General features: G+C 41.0%; 1 protein-coding gene across 4 annotated transcripts in view; it reads right to left on the reverse strand.

Moving 5' to 3' along the window:
• The window catches only part of PLPPR1 (phospholipid phosphatase related 1), a 318,711-nt gene that overhangs the window by 122,890 nt on the left and 173,862 nt on the right, over positions 1 to 21,959 (reverse strand). Inside the window, exon 2 of one of the 4 annotated variants that reach the window (XM_027615768.2) lies at positions 17,048 to 17,118. The exons of the other annotated variants lie outside the window; for them this stretch is intronic. The gene's annotated coding sequence lies outside the window, so the exon portion shown is untranslated. The remainder of the gene's footprint in view (positions 1 to 17,047; positions 17,119 to 21,959) is intronic. 4 annotated transcript variants of the gene reach the window in all.

The raw sequence follows: 21,959 nt of genomic DNA on the forward strand, positions 1-21,959 counted from the left end.
CGGATAACTCTAGCATCTATGTCATCTGGGTATTGGTGTTTCTTGGTCTTAATTCCGTTTGAGATCTTCCCTGTTCTTGGTATGAAGAGTGTTTTTTGATTGAAACCTTGGGTTGTTACATTAGAAGGCTCAAGATCTTGTTTAAACTTTATCATACTTCCTCTGATACTCCTCCAGTAGGTAGGGGGAATGTCCCCTTGTTCCTGCCATGTGAAGGAGGAAGTCCAGGTTCTTTACTTGGTCTTTTGTGACACCTGGTTGGGGAGGGGCCCCTTTGCTAGACAGAAATGGAATTCAGGGCCTCAAGTAGGCCTCCACTGATATCCTGGCTGGGAGGGGGAGAGGTATCTCTTTCTTTAAAACTCCCCATGTGGCCTCCTTGGACACTGTGGGAAGGTGGCCTTGTGACTGCTGAGTAGTGATAGAACTCCTGACTTTCCACTAGCTCTCTGTGATACCATCCCAGTGAGGGGGAAGTAGGGGTGCCTCAGTACTGCCTGGAAGGAATGAGAGTCAAGGCTCCCCACATGTTCTCCCCTGATACTGGGACTTAGGGGGACTACTCATTACTGCCCTGCATGAAATAAAGTTCTGGCTCCCCCTTGGTTTCCTTTGACATGACCCTAATAGCAGGCTATAAGGAGGCTCCCCCAGAATCCTAAGGATAGAAGTCCAGGATCTGCACTTGGCCTTCACCAACCCAGCAGTAGAGATGATACTTAATTTTTTCTGTGGTGTTTGGCTGGAGTCAAGGGGTTGTTTTCTAAAAATTTTATGTCTTCCTAGGCTGCCATTTTCTTGAGCCCTTGGCGAAAGCTTTGCTTAAGGCTATTTTGTCTGTGAGTATTGGTGTTCTCAGGGTTCCCAGATTCTCCAACATCCAGTCAGAGAGGAGGCAAAAAGAAAATCCTGGGAACTCACTATTGGGTTGTTTCTTGCGTGCTGAGGTCCCTAGACAGTCTACCTTTTCCTTCTACCTCTCTGTTTCCTTATGTTTGTTTTATATATAACATCTAAGATTTTCAGTTGTTTTTAGTGAGAAGAACAGTGAAAAGTACATCTTACTCCATACTCCCTGAAGCAGAAGTCATCAGAATCTTTTTGAAGGAGTGTCACATACAACAGCCACCAAGATTCTTGTACAGAGTTGTAAATTTGAGTTTCTTGGTGCCCAAAGTTTCAAAATATCAGAACATATCATTCATTCATTCATTCATGAGTCCCTAATTCATGCCAGTATCCTATTAGGCACAACTAGAAGCAATGAACTGGTCAGATACCCCATATTCAAGGGGCTGACAGCTATCTAGAAGGCACTGGAAAACATACATAAGAACAAATATAACAATGGGATATAAGTACAAACATAAAAGGAAATAAGAAAGGGGTATCTGGGTGGCACACTCTGTTAAGCCTCCTAATCTTGATTTTGGCTCTCAGGGTTATCAGATCGAGCCCCACATTGGGCTACACGCTGGGTGTGGAGCCTGCTTAAGATTCTCTCTCCCTCTGCCCCTCCTTGATACCCCTCCCCTACTCACACATGTGAGCTCTTGCTCTCCCTCTCAAAAAAAAAAAAAAAAGAAAGAAAGAAGAAGAAGAATGGCAGCACAAATGAATAATCTTGGGGTCAGGGATCTCTTATACATTAGTTATAATATACATTAATCTTTTATACATTAGGTACAGTAGACACAGTACCTAGGATTCACAATACTTTTAGGGGCCTATGCAAAGGTTTTAATGTCTTCTAAAACCAGAAAATGGACTGCTAGACAGAAAAAAAAATAATATATATCATTAAATTAAGTTTTATACCATTCAATTGTAAAATATGTTTTAACTTTTTTAATAGAGAAAGGGGTCCCCCGAGGAAACTTGCTTAGAGTCCACAAAAGTAATAATCCAGCCCTAGTGGAGACAAAGTTAAGGAAAGGTTTCTTAGAAGGGATAGATGTTTAAGTTGATTACAATAAACATAGGAGGATGAGAGAAGCATTTCAGCTAAAGGGAAGAGCAGAGGCAAAGTTTCCAAAGATATGAATCAGCCCTAACAGGTTTGGGAAACTAAAAACAAACACCAGGTCAAATGTATGAAAACCAGGACGAGCTCCCAAAATGTATGTACATGTAACTCTGTATTATGACAAACTCTTGCCGGCAGAGTACCTCAAGAACAAGAAATACAACATGGTCCATTTCCATATCAGATAGGAACATAGGGAAAAAGAGGAATATTGACAGACAATGCTGTTTCCTGGTAATACATTTAGACAGGGCTCCTATTTCTAGGCAGCTAAGTATATTATAAATCAGAATTGTCCAGTGAAGGGATCAATGCCTTCTCATATGTTTCCACTGATTTTTCCACATAATTTCCTCTTGTTTATGAGAAGTGTTACAATTCCTAATCAACCCAGGATAAATACAAAAATAATTCCTGATTACAGAGTATCTGTTTTAGTGATTCTGAAAATGGGTGGTGATGGAACATGGTCACAGCTGGATGGGGATAAACTACTTTTTAAGTTTTGCAGAATTGGCTCCAGCTGACCAGGCAAGGAAGCTGCAAAGGACAAAAATGTCCTTGAGAAATAGGCACCATGACTCAGTGGGCCTTTCTGCCCAGCTTTGATGAGAATCTAAAATTGCCAGTGGCCAGGGACCACAGTCACAGCCTGTGGTCGTTCTCAGTAGCCTAGAGGCTATTATTTTAGGGAAACTAGAGCTTTCTCTTTTGACAGAGACCATTTTGAGCTAATTTTCCTTAAAAATGTCATGGCTCCCATCAAAGTTAGGATGATGTGAATTAATGGAGTTCACATAGGCAACAATAATACGGGCACCAAAAATGGGACCCTTGTGAGGAAGCCAAGAATTCTTCACTCTGAGGACACAATGATTTAGGACAGTGTTTGTGAACCCCGTCACTATTGATATTGTAGGTCAGATAATTCTTTGTTGGGCAGGGCTGTCCTGAGCATTGTTAGATGTTTACTTACATCCCTGACTTCTAGCCATGAAATGCCAACAGTAGCAACCCCCTTCCCAAACCATTGACAACTAAAATGTTTACAGACATTGCCAGATATCCCCTTCAAGAGGGGAGAGGGGTATGGGGAGTGATGGTCTCTGGGGGAGAACCACTAATTTAGGAGATTTGAAAGCAAAGCTCCTAGAACATGAGAATTTTTGAGCTGGTGAGGAACTTGCTTCACCTGGGATAGAGGTCACAGTTTTGCCCAAGGGAATAAACCTATTCCTGCTTAGTACCCAATAGAGGGAATTTTGGATTTTTTTTTTTTTTTTGCTCATTACCATATGGTGTGGGATCTCAAAAAGGGAGTGTTGAAAACAAGCTTAAACAGCCTTAAAATAGTTCTGGAGGGATTTTGCTTCCAGCTAAGAGAAAGCAACTGAGACTGGATTTCATGCCTGACGACTAAAACATACAGACAAAAATAAATAGACAATGGTATTCAAGGCATTGGACCTAGGGCAACAAAGGGCAGTGATCCCTAAAAGATGAGAACGAACAGAGGTGAACCCTATGACTGCCTTTGCTTATTGCCTGGAGAGTCTTCAGGCCATGGTAGAGAAGGGGAACCCAGAAGAGTGGCCAGTGGTCTCCCTGAATAGACAGAGATGAGACTGTGGAGGGAGCCCTGGCAACTGGAATTCACAAGGCCGAGTACAGAGAAGAGGACAATACAGCAAGAGAGCCAGTTGCTCTTCAGAGGGTCCCTTTTGAGTCTTTAGCAGACTTCTGATGAGCACGAATGGAAAGTACCCAAGGCCCGAGTACAGAGAAGAGGACAATACAGCAAGAGAGCCAGTTGCTCTGCAGAGGGTCCCTTTTGAGTCTTTAGCAGACTTCTGATGAGCACGAATGGAAAGTACCCAAGGTCCGAGAGAAACCATCCAGAGGGATTAGAGAAAATAATCACCAAGGCTCACACATGGCTAAGAATACTTTCTGTTCTCACCAACCAAGACAGACTCACAATTCACCAGACAGCAGGTAGAGGGACTTCAGTGTTGGTTAATTAATAACCGGTATGAAAACATTTCTCATCCAGGAACCGCAAGTGGCACTGAGAAGTACTCCTTGTAGAGTATTATTGGTTTTTTCTTCCTGTTACAGAATACTAAATACTTACTTAGATTCTAGGCCCCTGAGTAGTAGGCTTTCCCCAGGTATCAGGGGGCAGAAAAGCAAGAATATGTGCCAGCACAACCCATAACTCAGGTCATGTCAAAGGCATCTCTGACATGAGTTTTCCCACATTGAACATAATGGAACTTTCTAGAAATTCCTCAAAATTAGGTTTGTGTAAGATTAAAATAAGATTAGGTCTGTCTACAAAGAGGGAAAATAGGGCTTATTCTATGTAACCCAAATCTTAATGAGAGGTAAGGGAGGTTGCAGAAGAGGAGAAATTAGGGGGTCAGAAACAACGAGTTGTGAGAATTTCATTTTATTCCGCAGTACTCAGGGTGAGCCATAATCCCCCAGTCCAGCTCATCTTTAACACATGTTAAATAGTCATTAACTTCCTTGGTGGCGCTGAACTACCCCTCACTGTTCTGGATCATTCCTATTCAGTACATTATCTCCAACCAGGATCACAGTTTGCATTTAATTTCCCAAAGCTGGAAAACCTATTTCTTTTTTTCTCTTTCATTCTTTCTCTGTCCTTTTTTTTTTTTTTTAGAGCGACAAAGACATGAAGGGATAGGAACAAACTGAATGGGTTGTAGGTGAGCACAAAACAGATTTCATCATAAGATGGTGTGTGATTTAGGAATGCACTACTTGGGCTTTCAAGAGAAATTCTTTACTCTGTTCAATTTTAGAGATGCTTTTCAAAGCTTGTGAGGAATGACGATGTAAAGGCCCTACATAATAGGAGAGTGGTTTTGGCACTCTTTTTCCTTCAGTCTCTTCCCTGCAAGGTGTCTCACAGCTAGATCCACAGTCCAGCCCTTGAACTAGCCCATACTAAGGCAGGGAGATACAAAGAGCATAAAACCCACAAACCAGGGAAATCTAGACTGGAGTCAAACCTTTACAAAATATTCACAACTCAGGGGCCTTACAAGGATACCGTGGCCCCCACATTGTTCTTGAGTGACTTTTCAGACCCAGGAATAATTCCAGGTTCCCTCAGGGCTCCCATACTACATGGCCTGGTCCATATGACCAGTCGTCATCTTTGTCCCTACTGCTTAAATCTGATGAATCACCCTCCTAGTACCTCAGTCTCTCTCCAGGCCAGCATTCTTTCCTGGACCTCCCTCAGTGGCCCAATTACCCCATTTATCTTGGTGGGCCCTCTGAATCTGCCAGTATGCCTGGTTCACACTTCAGTCATATGCCTGAATGGATAGTCTGCAAGACAGCCACTGCCCCTTGTCACCGGAGTATCACTGGACATGTAGGGTCTCTGCTGCTGGACCTCTCACAACTGAAGCCGAGTTTGCCTGGCTAATGTCTGAGCTTGCTCTAGCTTTTTGATTCTGTCAAACCTCTCCAGTCCCATTTTGCAACAATCTCCACCCTGTGCCTACCCCTAGCCTTTCTATACTCCAGTCACTCCTTTTCTGCCACATGCCAAGCTCTTTCTCACCTCTGGGTATTCTCATGCAATGCCCCACAGAGCACTCTTCCTTTTTCCATATTTGCCTAGTAAATGTCTGCCCCTCCTTCAGATCTGCAATTAAATGCCATTTTCAATGGGAAAGTTTCCTTAACTGCCCTGATGGGTTCAGTTCTATTATGTACTTTCCTCATACTCCTTTGTAGTATTTATTGGGTAATTTTTTAATGTCTGTCCCTTCTCTAGACTGTTGGTCAGCTCTGCTCCAAGTGGCCATGGCCATGTTTGTTGGTCTTGCTCAACACTGTAACCTTAGTACCTTGTACCGCACATGGCACATGGCTACATGGTAAATGTTGACATTGACTACGTGCCTAAGCTGCCCAGCTCCCGTGTTTGATTTCACATCTCCCCTGGGTCAGTTCTTTAGCTCCTCATCCTAACTAGGTCTTGGGTCAATCCTTCCTAGGTTTTGCATGAACTCAACAATACGGTACTAATGTAGGTCTTGGGTCAATCCCTTTTACCTACTCCAACTAGCCAATACCCACTATACTTATACCCAAAGAACGATGAAAAATAAAGTGTTTTTGAAGTCCTGGAATTCAAAATGTAAACAAGAAAACATCTCAACATGTAAAATGGAAAGGGGGAAATTATTCCACTGAATTCTACTTCTGAGTCTTTGATTGTTTAAAAAAAAATCAATGCTCCAAACACTGAGCACTGGGTGTTATGCACAAACAATGAATCATGGAACACTACATCAAAAACTAATGATGTAATGTATGGTGATTAACATAACATAATAAAATAAAATCACTTGGAAATAAAAATCACTCTAGACTGCTGCTTTAAAAGGTGTATTCATTAATTAAATAAAACAAAAGTTAAAAGTTAAATTGGAAGGGCGCCTGGGTGGCTCAGTTGGTTAGGCGACTGCCTTCGGCTCAGGTCATGATCCCAGAGTCCCGGGATCGAGTCCCACATCGGGCTCCCTGCTCAACAGGGAGTCTGCTTCTCCCTCTGACCCTCCGTGCTCTCTATCTCTCATTCTCTCTCTCAAATAAATAAATAAAATCTTAAAAAAAAAAGTTAAATTGGAAAAAGAGAGAGCCAGAGTCCACCTAGAAGCGAGTCATCTGTTAGAGACCAGGCTTTTAAAAATAACAAGGAGCACAGGATGATGTCAAGCACAGAGGTCAGCAGGTGACCTGAAGCAGTTGGGAGGAAAGCAGAGAGCACACTGATGTCTAAATGGTTGATGGGAAGGGGTACACTGGATCGCCTTATGGGGCCACCACCAGGAGAACTGCTTAATAGGAAAAGAATGCCCAGACAAGCAGGGTGTTCTCATTTCTTATAAAATTGTTGCTATTGCTAATTTTCCACCAGAAAAAAAAATAGCTGAAAAAAGTAGCAGGGCATAAAGAGCTTTTTTTAAATTATAAAGTAGTGAGTTAATGTTTCCTTCAATAAAATCACAGGTTGGAAGGAAATGATGTTTGATGCTCCGTTAAACTGAAACTTTGAAGCCCTGGAGCAAGGACAAGAAGGGACACACACACACACACACATGCACGCACGCACGCACATGGGCTTGGACATCAGGAAAGTTCCAGGAAAAGTTTGCTCAGCTTAAAGTCTGGGGAAAAAACAGGTGGAGAATATATTGCAATTGTTCTTAACTGAAAAGTAGTGAATGTGATTCCTCTTTTTTTTTTAAGATTTTATTTATTTGAGAAAGAATGAGAGAGAAAGAGAGAGAGAACATGAGAGGGTGGAGGGTCAGAGGGAGAAGCAGACTCTCTGCTGAGCAGGGAGCCCAATGTGGGACTCGATCCTGGGACTCCAGGATCATGACCTGAGCCAAAGGCAGTCACTTAACCAAATGAGCCACTCAGGTGCCCCTAAATGTGATTCTTAAACTTAAGTATTTGTATTCTCTTACAACTGGCTCCGGTTATAAAATTTCAAAAATAATTTCAAACGTAACTGCAGTTATCCATAACAAAATTGATAATGATGTTGGTCATCCTGGTCTATGTTATAGGACTGACTATACTAAAGGTAAAGAATTGTTTTATTATGGTCTCTCACAACAGACCTTTTCACTCTTCCAGTGAAAAATGCCCACTGATAAGGTTTAAGATGAACTGGTACTAGGTTAAAGTCTATTCTAAAATGGGCCATATTTTAGAAAAACTCTTGTATTCCTAGTAGCATAATGCCTTTTAATGAACTATTTTGAAGACAGGCATTGAGAAGAAGGTGTCATTTTGGCCATTCACCCATCAACAGGCTTTAGTAAGTACCTACCAACTACAAGGCCTTAGGCTTTGGATGATGTAAATATGCGTCAGTCATTGACAGAAGGTAGCTCACAACCTCGTAAGAGTATAAATGCAGACAAATTCAGAATCTATTAAAAATGTAGATGATGAGAATTCATAGGAAGGAGCAATTGTTTCCATGGAGGATATTTGCAGTGTGTCTGTGAAGATAGGTAAGTTATGAACAGGCCTAGGAGATGTATTTCCAGACTTTAGGATGAGCAAAGTATGGAGCAGAACAGCTCAAACCATACCATGGTATGGAATTATGGTTAAACAAATATGGCCAGCACACAGGAGGCACCAAGAAAATAGCACTGGGCATAGCTAGAAGACTGGGGCTAGGTTGCTGAATGCCAAGCTAAAGATTTTAGAGTCTTCACATACCCTTTGGCTTATAGGATGTGAGACAGACAGTGGCAGGTGAACGCTGGAATTAGGAAGACCTAGTAGAGACCACTGTCTTCTAGTTGAGATGGGATTAGAATCATGCAAGAGCTGGCTTCAATCCAGTTTTTGAACTTTTCAGATGAACAGGGAGGAGAGGGAGATAGGAGCCCCTGTCAGTATGCGAGCCTTTCTGCAGTGGCCTACAAAGGAATTTGTTAAATATTAGGGTCAGAGGGACCAGAGTGCCCTTTCAGACTTCCTAGTCATTGGTTCTTCAACATTCCTTTTTGAATTATGTTCTGGTTCACATCTCCAGGGCCACAGTGGTTTCCAATGATCCAAGTGATGGCATCACTAATTGAGTGGGGAGAAAAGAAGCAGAAGATCAAGTCCAAGGTGAGAACTTTCTGGAGAAGAGAGGAAATGCCACCCCCCCCCCAGACTAGAATTCTAAAGAAGCTGCACAGGAAAGGCTTTTTGGGGTGTGTCTAATATCCAGGATATTAGACAGCCCTTTATGGTCTCTCCTGCGGGGTGTATGTCACAAGCTGTTCTGAGCAGTGGGGAGTCTGTGATTCTGTTGTTCTGCCAAGCTAGCTGCATTTTCCAATTTAAAGCTAAGCTGCCCAGGACCCAAGCCATTGGTTTTTTCAGAAGAGAAAACAGGAAGAGAGACAAAGACAGAGGGAGAGAATATGAATGTGTGTGTGTGAGAGACAGACAGAGACAAAGACACAGAAAGACAGAGGGATCCATGAATTAAGATACCAGATCTCTCCTCATGCCAACTCTCTGTAACAGAGTGGTTTTATTTTTGTCATTAGATTCTCAATCCTTGGGCCCCCCTCAGAAATCACTGCCAGAAGTGCCTCTGCCCTCATGACAGGATAATTAATTAGTTCTGTTGGACCCTCTTGGGTTCTCACTGGAGACAGGAAATAGAAGCAAGAGGAATTCCCTCTCACCAAGGGAGGTTTCAGAGGAGGATTAGACAACACTGGTGTGAGCCTTGATTTGCCCACAGTCAGGGGAGGATCTGCATTTAATCAGTGACTGAATCAGCCTTAGAATTTTGAATGAGTATAATAAAAATGATAATACTGCCCTTTAGTCTCCCTGATAAACATCTATTGGGAACTTACCATTCCATGCCAGGTTATATATTGCTAATAGCATTATAGTTGTACTTTTTACAATTAACACTATTCTACTTCTTGAGTAATTTGCATATGATATGGAGATATCCTGTCTCCATATTGCAACCCACCTGCCTCATCAAGCATTCCTCCCCTCCAGGTACTAACCGGGCCCAACCCTGCTTAGCTTCTGAGATCAGACGAGATCGGAAGCATTCATGGTGCGCATGGCTGTAGACTCATCTAACATATTCCTGATCCTCCTTACCCTGTATCTAACTTTCTCTTTTATCTATACCACTTATCACCTCACATAGAATTTATTTATTGTGTTCATTTATTATCTTTCTCCAACTGCCAGAATATGTTTCACAACTCCTTGCCTAATTTTGTACCCCAAGTTGTCCCTTAGAAAGATGACATTAAATAATTACAAGTGAGATTAAAAAGCATGGTCTCTCTGGGACCTATAACGGGGGCCAGGAAAATCTCCCCTGAAGAAGGGATCTCTGGATGCAGAGCAGTAAAGAGGATGGTGGGAACCATACTCCTATTGGAGGGAATAGCTTACAGGAAGTTCCCAAGATGAGAGAAGGTACAGGCCATGTGACTGAAACAGAAAGAGCCCAGGCAAGGGGACATGCAGTGCGGCTAGGGAAGAGAAGGCCCAGCTGATACAGGGCCAGGTAGGCCACATTAAAAAGTTTAGAATTAGTTTTAAGAATAATAGTAAACATTTGAAAAGCTTTAAGGAAGAAAGCTGCCAGACCCCGATTCATGTACACTAAAGATTGTTCAGGGTACAGAGAGTGGTTTGGAGAACAGGACATATGGTGAAGTGGTCAGTGGTTACCTGCTATCATCTATGTGGACAGGAGGAGAAGGTGGCATGGGTCAGCCTGGGGCAATAGAGACACACAGGTGAGTGAAGTCAAAGGATAATCAGAAGAGCAACTAAGATGTAGTAATTGGTTAAAGTGAGTGCTGGGAATGTTGAAATTTTTTTTTTTATAATGTTTAAATCCCTCAAACTAAAATATTCATCTTTCTTATACCATCTCCAATAGTGATGAACAGCTTTCTGTTTACCTTCCTGTTAAATCACCTGCAGCCTCCTCTTCAGCCTTCCCTCCTGAATCCCCCTTGTGTTCTCTCAGCCTTCATGTGGCCCAGAATCAGACTCTAGATTGTTCTTGAGAATCGCCTCACGAGATCTCCTTTTAAAATGCCACGCTAAAGAACAGCAAAATCAATACCTTACTGTAAATGTACTCCCCAAATAAGTTGGGATCCCTAAATATTAACAAATGACCTGCTTTCCCCCGCCCCCTTTCCAGCTCCTACATATCCTTTAAGACACAATTCAATGTCAGCCTCTTCCAGGAAGACTTCCTAGTTTAGTCAGTCAGCCATTCACAACACTCACGCTTTGATCCGCCAATCAGCCATGCACGTTTACTATCTGAGCATTGATTTGGTGTTTAATCATAGGCCACATTAAATCATCAATGACGGAATGGGACAAAGCAATCTCTTAGACCCTTTCTAGTCCATGAGTCTTTTGTGTTCTCATGTTGTCTCTCAAACTCTAAAGTTCTCAGTTACCTTTCTGTGGGCACATGGGTTGTCTTTATTCCAGATTATCAACTACAAGAGTGATGAAACTTGTCTTTGTGGCTCCCACAGCATCTGGCACAGTGCCAAATGACAATGCATGGGAACAGTTCCGGTTGTTCCAAAGAGAATGTGGAAGAGGTGACTGAGTTTGCCTCAGCCCCACCTCCCCCTCCTCTCACTTCCCCACCCTCTACAGCAAAGCCCCACTGGGCATCGAGTAGACAGCAAAAACTGGCTATAGTAGAGTTGTCATGTCTTTAAAAGATCCTGTAATTAAAGCATAGCCAATTCACAGTCATACCAGAAGGAAAATAAATGAAAAATCAAGGTACTCACCCAATTTCAGAGCAATAGTTTTACCTGTCCTTTTGCTAACATTACTAACAAAACAAAACCCACCAAAAAACAAAACAAAAAACCAACCCAAAACACAAAGTACTTGAGTTTGCCTTTCTTTTTCTCTATTTTTAGTGGCAACATTTATAAAATGTGTCAAAAAGCCAGGATCAAAGGGATGAAGGCAAAGGCAAAGTTTATACAACACCAAATTACTCATTTAGTACTGACAACTACCTTGTGAAATAGATTCAATTATAAACTGCATTTTGATACAAAAGCAGACAGTTACAGAAAGTTTAAGCAGAGTGCCCAGGATCACATAGGTGGTAAGTGTCAAAGCTGAAATTTAAAACCTAGGCGTCTGACCCCAAAGTCTGTGTACTTAGTCAGTATGTCAATTTCTTCTCCAGAAAAATGAAAAAGGAAGCAAAGGGGCTGAATCCACATCCCTGCTCATTAGCCTTCTGGCTAGTGGTCAGCTTACTCTCTGATGCACTGGTGCTTTTTAGAGTCCAATAAGCATCCAGGAATTGTGATTCTCTGATACAAACCCTCAATTTTTCCTAATTAAGAGAACTTCCACAAGTCGTAAATCAAGATACATTCAGTGACTATATTTAGGAGCCTCTCATTCTTTTTTTCCTGTTTCTTCCCGTTTTTTTTAATTTAATTTTATTATGTTATGTTAATCACCATACATCACATCATTAGTTTTTGATGTAGTTTCTATCCCACTAAAACTCCATACTTCATAGGACTGTAAAATCATTCCAGGGATTTGATGTTATTTTGTGGCCCAATCTGGAATTGGTTAATGTAAATTAACCCTGCAAAAGGCCCACGTGTGCTGACAGACCATGCTGATATCTATGAACAAACACTGGGGCGAAGTTAACACCTCTTCCAGTGTTCTAACACATCCTCCTTTCTCTCTGTGCTTTGCTAGCTTGTGACCTACAGAGTCTGGACAGGTTCACTGCCCACCTAATGCATCAGCCTGATGTCACTACAATGCCACCAGAATGGCAGGGCTTCCTCCCTGGGTCAACATCAGCCTCATCACATGAGTCAATGTAACTTTGCATCTAGGTGAAGAAGCCCCATTTCCATGGACTGGAGTGCTAGTTTTAGAGTCTGGCAGGTATGGATCTGGACCCAGGTCACAACTGGAACCAAGTAAGTAGGTTAAGTCCCCGTGACCTTCTGCATTTGTCTATTCTCTTGTACTGGTGTGGGTGTATTGGGGTAATTGCTGTGAGGGATGAAGTACACGACATGTGTAGTATTTAGAATGTGCTAGGTTGTTCTGTAAACATCTGTTGAATGGAAGCCCTTTACACTCAGTGCTTATGGTGCCGTGTTCTATCTTTGCCCTTTGGTGTCCAGACACTCCTGATTCAGAGGAAACTAGACTATTCTGCTTAACAAGGAGGGACTGTTTGTAGAGAATATCAGCAATACTTACTAGACATTTTCCTTACTCATACGGATAAAAAGATTATTAATTACTGAGCTGTGGCTAGTTTCCAGGACACTTAACTTGTTCACGTCTGTTTTCAGAAAAGCTTTTAGATTTGGAAAGGAGTTGACTTCACATTTTTCCCCTCACAGAGAAACCGCAAAGCAGTCAAGCAGGTAGCAGCGTGCAGGCCACATGGCGGCTGGTGGGGCTTTAGAAGGAGGAAATTCATTCTTGAGATTGGAGGAGAAATGTGGATAATGAGATAAGGGGAGCGATGAACCAAACAAGAAAAATTAAAAAGCACTTGCGGGTTCTGCCTGAAGCCCTTAATTAACCACATTCTCCACAACTCAGAGCCAAGCCATCTGGGCAACCGGGAAAATACAAGAGTGTGTAGAGTTCAGTGATGAGTCAATGCTGGCAAAGTGTTAGGTCAAGCCCCAAAGATTCTAGAAGCCCCCCAAAGCAAAAATCAAAAGTCATGGTGAGCTTGAAGCCAGAAGGCCCTAAACTCCTAAACTTAATAAACAAGTGAATCTAATTTTAAGTTTAGCACATCAGGCTAAGAAGACTTTGCCACCACAGCTCTCAAAGAGGGGAAGAGACAGCTGCAGAAAGACGTACCTATGCTGTTAGCACAAAACTCTCAAGTTCTTCCTTCAGTAAAAGCCAGCCACAAAATCATTTGCATTGCCCCCCCTCCCTGACCCCTACTGGAAGCCAGACACCTTTGTCACTGCTCTGTGGATGAGCCCAAACAGTTTCTAACCAAAGTATTTTATGTTAGGCCTTTATATTAGCACATCTGGGTGCAATCCAAAATCTTACATCAACTTTGTGGTAGCACAAAGGCAAGGCAGGAGATATTTCTGCTGCTTGGGGGCAGAGAACACACTGTCAGCCCGTATTTAATCACATAGACACACCTGGCTGAAAAGTGAAAATTGCAACCAGCAGAAAGATTGTTTACTGGATACCCAGTACCATATGCTAGAACACAGACTAACTTGTTATATCCTCATTCCAGTTCTTTAAGGAAAATATTCTTTTAATCTCATTTTATAGTTGCAGATACTGAGGCTCAGCGAGGTTAGGTGACTTGCCTCAGGATGGTTACAAGGCTAACAGGTACTAACGCTAGAACATAAACGAGGTCCACTGGGCTCCATGCCACCATTCTGGTCCCTCATCCTACACAGCGCTTATCCATGAGAGTCAAGCTATTGCTATTTTGGGAGAATAAGTATTGAACTATTTATCCTAAAGGATCTGTATGCATTAAATGCTCATAATAATGGGGTCTCAGGGTAGGAAGCTATCCTGTGAGTCATCTAGTCCAAGGACCCATTCTATGCTTAAAGTTTCAGAAAAGGACTTCTATATAGCTCAAAATAAGGTAATAATTTCCCAAAGAGACAGTCTTGGCATCTGGGAAAATCCCCTTCTCAGACACTCTTCTCTCTTCCATTTAATAAGTAACATATTTTTGAATGTGAAGGGGAGAATTTGTCTTTTTGGCATAAGGATTATCTTGAGCTGACTATTAAGAAACGGCAGACATGGGAGAAGCTCTGAAGACCAAATAGAAGTTAGCCTTTTGTAAGGGACATTTACATTTATAAGGGAAATCTCCATTTGTAAGTGTGTCTCCCTCTATAGAGAAAGAGAAGGAGGACTAAATTTATAGAAACTTTTATCAAAGGAGAAGGCAATGACTTCAGTGTGCTTAATCTTAGCCTTGTTTACTGCACAGTCCTGGTTACCTCCCATAATTGCATCCCACCCCCACCCACAACATCTTTCTTTTGTCTTTAGCTGGAAATGGCATTTAAGGTAGTGGCTTGAGCCATTTCAGGGAGTTACTGTTTTTCTGAGTCTCTCCCATGTATACAGTAGGTATACAGATTATTAAATTTTTTTTTAGAAGATTTATTTATTTTAAAGAGAGAAAGAGAGGATACAGCCAGAGGAGCAGATAGAGAGGGAGAGAAAATCTCAAGCAGACTCTGCTGAGCGCGGAGCCCAATGGAGGGCTCTATCCCACAACCATGGGATCAGACCTGAGCCAAAACCAAGAGTCAGATGCTGAACTGACTGCACCACACACCACCCCAGGGTTATTAAACTTCTGTTTGTTTTGCTCCAATTAATCTTTTATTATGGTGGGGAGTGAGGAGAACCTAGAAAGATAGAGGGAACATCAATCTTCCTTCTTTATATTGCTTCCCAAGTGCTAGGCTATGCTAAGTTCTCTAGCATTGCCTAAGAATGCCCATAATCTTATAAGGCAGGCACTATTAATATCCCCATTTTATAGATAAGGAAATTGAGGTTTAGAATGGTTGCAAACTTGGCAGAAGTCACACAAGTGAGCCTTAGTACAAGGATACAAACACATAGTGAAATATAATAAGTAAACCTAATAAGTAAATCCTACTAGTCCCTAGCTTGACATCAGTGGAGAGTTGTGCTTATTTGCAAGTTTGTGGAAAGTTATCCAATAATTCAATATTTTCCTTAATCTAAGGCATGCCCAAAGCCTTCTTTTTGGTTTCTCAGAGCCAGAACATCTTTAGGGCAACTGAAGTAACATGCCAACTACCATGTATTGAGTCTGTATTTGAACATCTGTAATGAAAGAAAACACTCTTACAGCTTATGCCATTTGTGGACAATGCTGATGATCAGAAAATCCTACTTATATGCAGCTGAGGATGCAATCCAGTTAGAAACCTCCCACTTGTATCTCTTGTAGGTCAAGGGCAAAAAATCATGCTGATGAAGTGACATTACCAAAAACAAAGTGGTTTAATGCTATTCATTGCAGCACAAGTGATCTTGAAGGAAATTGAGAGACATTCTTTTTCAAGGACAGTCTTAAAAGCTGAAGGGGAATGTTTAATAACCAGTCGACCATTCAGCTACAGACAACCTGTCACACTAAAGTAGTTAAAATTTTTTAAAAAAATATTTCAATGATACTTTGAAAGCATATAAGAGGTTAGGATGAACAAGGAAGTTAAGGACTTTTTTTTTTTTAGCAATCACATTTGCATTTAACTTGAAATTTTTTCCAGTCCTATGATTTTTGCATAAATATTTATGAAATCCTGTTGGCTAATTAGATTATAAGCCTTTTATCCAGGAACTTGTCCAATTTTATGCTCTCCATGAAACCTGAGCTCTTTGCTGATCTTGGTTTGGTCCATGCTGAATAAGCAATTGTTTTAGCAGCCTTAAAGGCTACATTTTGAATTCTCATATTTATTATGCTTACTGCCTCAAGGAATTTATAATCCTTATTTTTGGACAAAAGTTCGAAGACTCAAATCCCATGATAAAATGGATTTCTCATGTGAAAGCTTTTATTCTGATCAAAGAGTAAGACAGTACCAAATGCTCCCAAAACAAAGAGCAAAAAACACAAATCAACACTTGGGTATCATCAGCCAGGCAGCCTTTTACACAGCTGTCTTGACATGATCCCTACAACCACTCTTGGATGTGGAGATTACCATACTATTTTACTGTGAAAGAGACTAAGGAGTACTGAGGGTAAGTAACCTGCTCAGTATCCCACAGCAACTAAGCAAAAGTAGTTCCCAAGCCAGGTCCTCAGAAGGACGTCTTTAGTTACAGAGGAAGGCTAGCTCACAACCAACCAGAGGGGAAAAAAACCACTCCGTCCTTGTTCTGTCCATTTCTAGAAGACTCAATCCCTCCCCAGGTATGCACTTTAGGAACCTCATAGGTTGGTACCCTGGAGGCCTTTCTACTTAACACTTAGCACCCTCACTCCAACTTCTTATCCCTCAAGGTAATGCTATCACTACCACCAGATTTTTCTTGGTACAGAAAGACCAGCATTTTGTCTGGTAACTTCAAGTTCCTGTCACAATAAGCAAAATAATTTCTCCTTGTGGAAGACACTTAATCTTGAGGGTCTAGCTCTCAGTACCCAGAAAGGAAGATGGAAAGGCTCAACTATCAACACACAGCTTGGAACATGATGGCTGTTCGTGTTAAATCAGCTCACTCCCTAACAATGTCCCCTTCCCATCATGAATTAGCTCCACATGATATTCCCTTGAGCTTGTTCATGGAAGTGGCTACTTTATCATCCTCACCACCCCTCCCTGAATTCTTTGCTCTTTTGCACTGCAGACTCACCACCTCTTCCCATCTGTCTCTTTCAGCCTTTCTCTTCTGTTCCACAAACCATTAATTCTTCATAGAAATTTCTAAAATATATAAAATAACATGTGCTGAGGTCAAAGACAACTATAAGCTTATGACCCTACCAGCAGGCTCCCATTTCACCTCTCCTCACCTCCATGTCCCACTCTTGAGAGGCAATCACTTTTAGTGATATTTAGTAACCAGATTCACACATTAAAGGGAAAATAAACTGATCAGTATCATTATGGAGGGGGGAAAAGGTTATTTTCAGTTTGGTCAAAATCCTAGAGAGGTCCATTCAGAAAAAACTTTTATTGGCACAGCCTGAACTATCACTCAAATCTTCCACACCAAGACAAATCAAAATAAGATTCCTATATTTAAGTTTTTATAATAAGAGAACCCAAATATTGTATGACTTATATGAAGGATATGAATTCTGTGTGTGTGGGGGGGGGTGTTAACACCTTTAATTTCATTCCTTAATTACCTAGACTATTTCATTAATGATTTTGAATTTCTACATACTTAGTTATATAAACTTGATTTTTTTCCCCAGTGAAATTCCACTTCTATGTGTTCTTACAAAATCAGTTATGAGAAGACAAATAAAACCTTCTACTTCTATCGAAAATGGAGTCAGGCATCATCAAGGTTATCAATTATAAATGTAAGATGGGGGAAATGACATTTTTACCTTATAGAGTTCTACCTAGACACATTTTTAACTCTTACATTGAGGATATAGGACAGTGATATGAACAAAGTTTAGCATTCACACACCTATTGCATGAAAGGCAATGGGGAGTCCATTCAATCCCATGCTTCCATTCACTCAGCAGGAGAGTCAGTCTTCCAAGCTAGAGAAGCTGTTCCTGCCCAGCACACATCCCTTGAGCCTTACTGCTTCAACAGATCTAGCCCAACTCCCAACTCTGCAGTACCTGTAACATCTCTTTACCTGGGGACATTGTGCCTGAAGCAAAGAATAATGGTTGAGCTATCTGCAATGCAGGAAATTAAAACTCTTGACCCCTGGCCTTTTACCTTAACTCTGCCTCAAGGACTTCCTTTAGTGGACTAGATTTTTGCTACAATGTTATTTACAGCTAGAGATTCTTTATATTGACTTTATTGTTTGGGAGTAGAGCTCCCAGATATTTTTGATCATCAACTAGGTTTGAGAACCACTGCTTTTTCCCAAATCAAAGTTATTTTAATATAAATATATTGACTACATTCCTAGGTTAGAGCAAGATAAATGGTGTGGTGACTGTCAATATCAATGCCTTGAAACTAAAATCAAAACCTTTCAACACTCTGCAGTGTGCTGTTTACCTCAGCTATTCAACATTTACTTATCGCCTACTAGATTCCTGATCTATGCGCTAAGGATATAAAGATAAATAATAATCATCCCAGTCCTGGAGGAGATTGGGCGGAAGGGGAGGCAGATAGGCAAACAGATAAATCACAATACAATGTGAAATATGCTATTAAAACATTTTTTAAATTTACTTGAGAAAGAGAAAGGACAAGCCAGAGGAGAGGCAGAGAGAGAGGGAGAAACAGACTCCCTACTGAGCAGTGAGCCAGATGTGGGACTCCATCCCAGGAACCTGGCATCATGACCTGAGCTGAAGGCAGATGCTTAACTGACTGAGCCACCCAGGAGTCCCTACTATTAAAACATTTTTATTGGGGTGCCTGGGTGGCTCAGTCAGTTAAGCATCCAACTCTTGATTTCAGCATTTTTATTGGGGTGCCTGGGTGGCTCAGTCAGTTAAGCATCCAACTCTTGATCTCAGGGTCGGGAGTTTAAGCCCCGAAATGGGCTCCATGCTGAGTGTGGAGCCTACTTTAAAAAAATTTTTTTTATCACATGTCATGATAGCACACATTGTTATGTGGGGGAAAATTGGACATTAACCTTTAGTTCATTCATTTCTATAATACTTAGTAGAGCCAGGCCCTTTACTTTTATTCTCAAAATATATTATTTTTATTATAACAAAGTAATACACGATCATTTCAAAAGAAAAAAAAAAAAACAAAAACCAAAACGAATCTCAGAAGCAGCCCTCAACCAATGTCTGATGGTAGCTGGGATTAAAATAGCCTAGCTCCCCCACCCCTTGGATGAGAAAATTGAGGCATACATTTTACAGTTTCCCAGACTTTCCTCATAGGGTTAAGTTCTAGTCACCCAGTCGTAGTTGGCTTGAGTTTATCCTTTATTGGCTGTCTTCCTCCCCTGTCCCACTTTCCCATTTCCCTACTCCTATTTTTTGTGCTTCCCAAAGAAACTACTTGTACTTGCCTTCCTATCTCACAGCATGTTTCTAGAGACATCCAAACTAAGATGAAGGCCAGTTCCTTCACTTGCGTTCTTGTCCTATCATCTCCCCCTCTCCCCCGCTGGTTTCCTCTTCTTCCTAGGAGCTAGCCTTCTCCCGATATATGAAGAGACCCTCTTGCATCCCTTTCTAGTTATCTTCCTAACTCTCCCTTCCCCTTTGCTTTCCACCCAATCTAAAGAGTGCTCTATAGGTTTTAATTTTCTCATCTTTTTCAATTGTAACCTGGCTTTTTATCCATCTCTGTCTCTATTGATGCTCTTTTCAGCAAATGTCAACAGTGACTTTCTAAATGCCAAACCTAACAGGTTTCTGTCCCAACTTATAGTTCTCTGAATTGCAGAAACCACCTTCTTTAAATTTCATTTACCTTGACTTCTGGGACATCATTCTCTTGATTTTCCTCTTATATTTATGACTGTCCCTTTCCAGCCTGCTTTCCTGAATTCTATTCTTCTGCAAAATTTCTGCTTAAATGTTGATGCTTCCTGGGATTCTCTTCTTAGACTTCTCTTTTCACCACATGCACTTTTTTGGGGGAGTAATTTCATTTATCCTCATGGTTTTAACCATCATAATATGCTAACAATGCTCAAACCCACATCTTCAGGATTGACCACTCTTCTGAAATCATTCACATATCCTCCACCCCACTGGACATTTGCTGAATGTTCACAGGCATCTAAGTTTCATGCATCCAAGACTGAACTCATGAATTTTAACCCAAATCTCCTATACTCTGCATCTTAGTGAAATCTCCATATACTCAATCACCCATCCTTTTTCTTGGGGATTATGACCTAGCAATTAACAACTCCTGGGAATTTTGCCTCCTAAATATTTCTCAAATGCACTCTCTCCTTTCCTTCTCCATTATCACAGAAAAAAAAAATCAAGTAAGGTGAGGACCAAAATTGTACATTGGATTAGGTATTTAGATTTTGGCATTTCAACTTTATCACTGGGTTCCTTATCTCCAGGCTTTATTTTACTCATCAATCCATCCTTAAGACTGCCACCAAATGATCTTCCTGTAATAAGCGGGAGCATGTCAACGTCAGGCTCATCATTGCATAAAACAAAGTTTAATTCTTCAGGTGTCTTTAAGGGACCTTTATTATCGTAAAGGCTATTGCTTGCCATTCAGAATCACTGTCGGTTGTCTGCAAATACTAGGTAGTGGTTCTCCTTTGTTTTTTGAACTCCAGCTGTTTGGTCTGTCTGGAAAGCCTTACTCTTTCCTTATCTGCCCACTGACAGCCTATTCATTCAATAAAACCTCCATTGGGTGTCCCCTGTATGTGCTTCCCAAACTCTACAAGACAGAATTAATCATTAAGTCTTTGGCACTATTTATGTTCCTTGTATATAACTTCTCGTGTGTGTGTGTATGTGTGTGTGTGTGTGTGTGTGTGTGAGAGAGATACCAAGTTCTTGTTTATTTGTTTACTTCTGTGGCTATCTCTATTACTAGATGGCAAACCTGTCAACCCACAACAAACTCAGAGCCCTCATTAAATGCTAACAGTAGGGCCTGTCTACAATTTTGAAGCACTTTATGTACTTGTAATTAGTCAACCATTATGTTTTGAATTTCTACCTTCCCTTCTAGACTGTCTGTCCCAGGAGGGCAAGGTCAGTGTCCTTTTGTTCACTGCTATATCCCCAGTCCCAAGCGTTGTGTCTGTCGGAGGAAGTACTTAATAAATATTTGTGGAATAACTGGCTTACTCTTTGAAGATAGGGCCCACATTTCAGTCATCTCCTTATCCCAGTTCATGATAGTTCACAGAAGAGACATCAATAAATGTTGATCTGAATGTCAGTTGCCTTTCCAAACAGCATGGAAAATAAGCAAAGAGAGTGCTTTCTGACAGTTAGGAAATCTCTTCTTAACATAATTTTGCATTTCTGCCTGTTCATCATTATTTTGGAAATATCATCAAATCAAGAAATCCAGTGGGTGAGTTAAACCAGGGTTGGCAAGCAGATTGCTTTTGTCGTGCCATCCTTATAGTAGATGCTTTAAGTTTTATTTTGGGAAAGATTCTGAGGCCATGTGATTTCACTGTAAAGTATACAAAGATGAATTAGCACTCAATCATGGACTCAGAAAGGAAGGAATAGCAGCATATGTGCTACATGGTTGCCATCCCTTTGTAAACCAAGCAGGGAGCTGACAAATAGTACAGCCACACAAAAGGCTTCCCTGGTACATGGTCAAACACTCATTCACAATGTCCGGGAACCTGATAATTAGCCTATTATTTATTAGGATGTTGCTCTGCTAGATGGTCTGACTGTACAATATTTTAAAGCAAAAAGTCCTTAACTCTTATTTCTCCAACAGTTAATATCTTCCTCTGATTAAAGAACAAGAACATATTTTTCCTTTTAAAATGAGTACAAATATTTGAAACCAAATAAATATAAAAGCTTTTGGGTATTCCAGCCAGTAAGTTTCTTAAGATGACTCAGATTCATATCAATTCTGTTCTACAGTGAATATTACCACTTTATATTTAAATATGGTCTCATATTCTTGA

This window comes from Zalophus californianus, chromosome 13 (assembly GCF_009762305.2).
Source record: "Zalophus californianus isolate mZalCal1 chromosome 13, mZalCal1.pri.v2, whole genome shotgun sequence".
Classification (NCBI taxonomy): Eukaryota; Metazoa; Chordata; class Mammalia; order Carnivora; family Otariidae; genus Zalophus; species Zalophus californianus.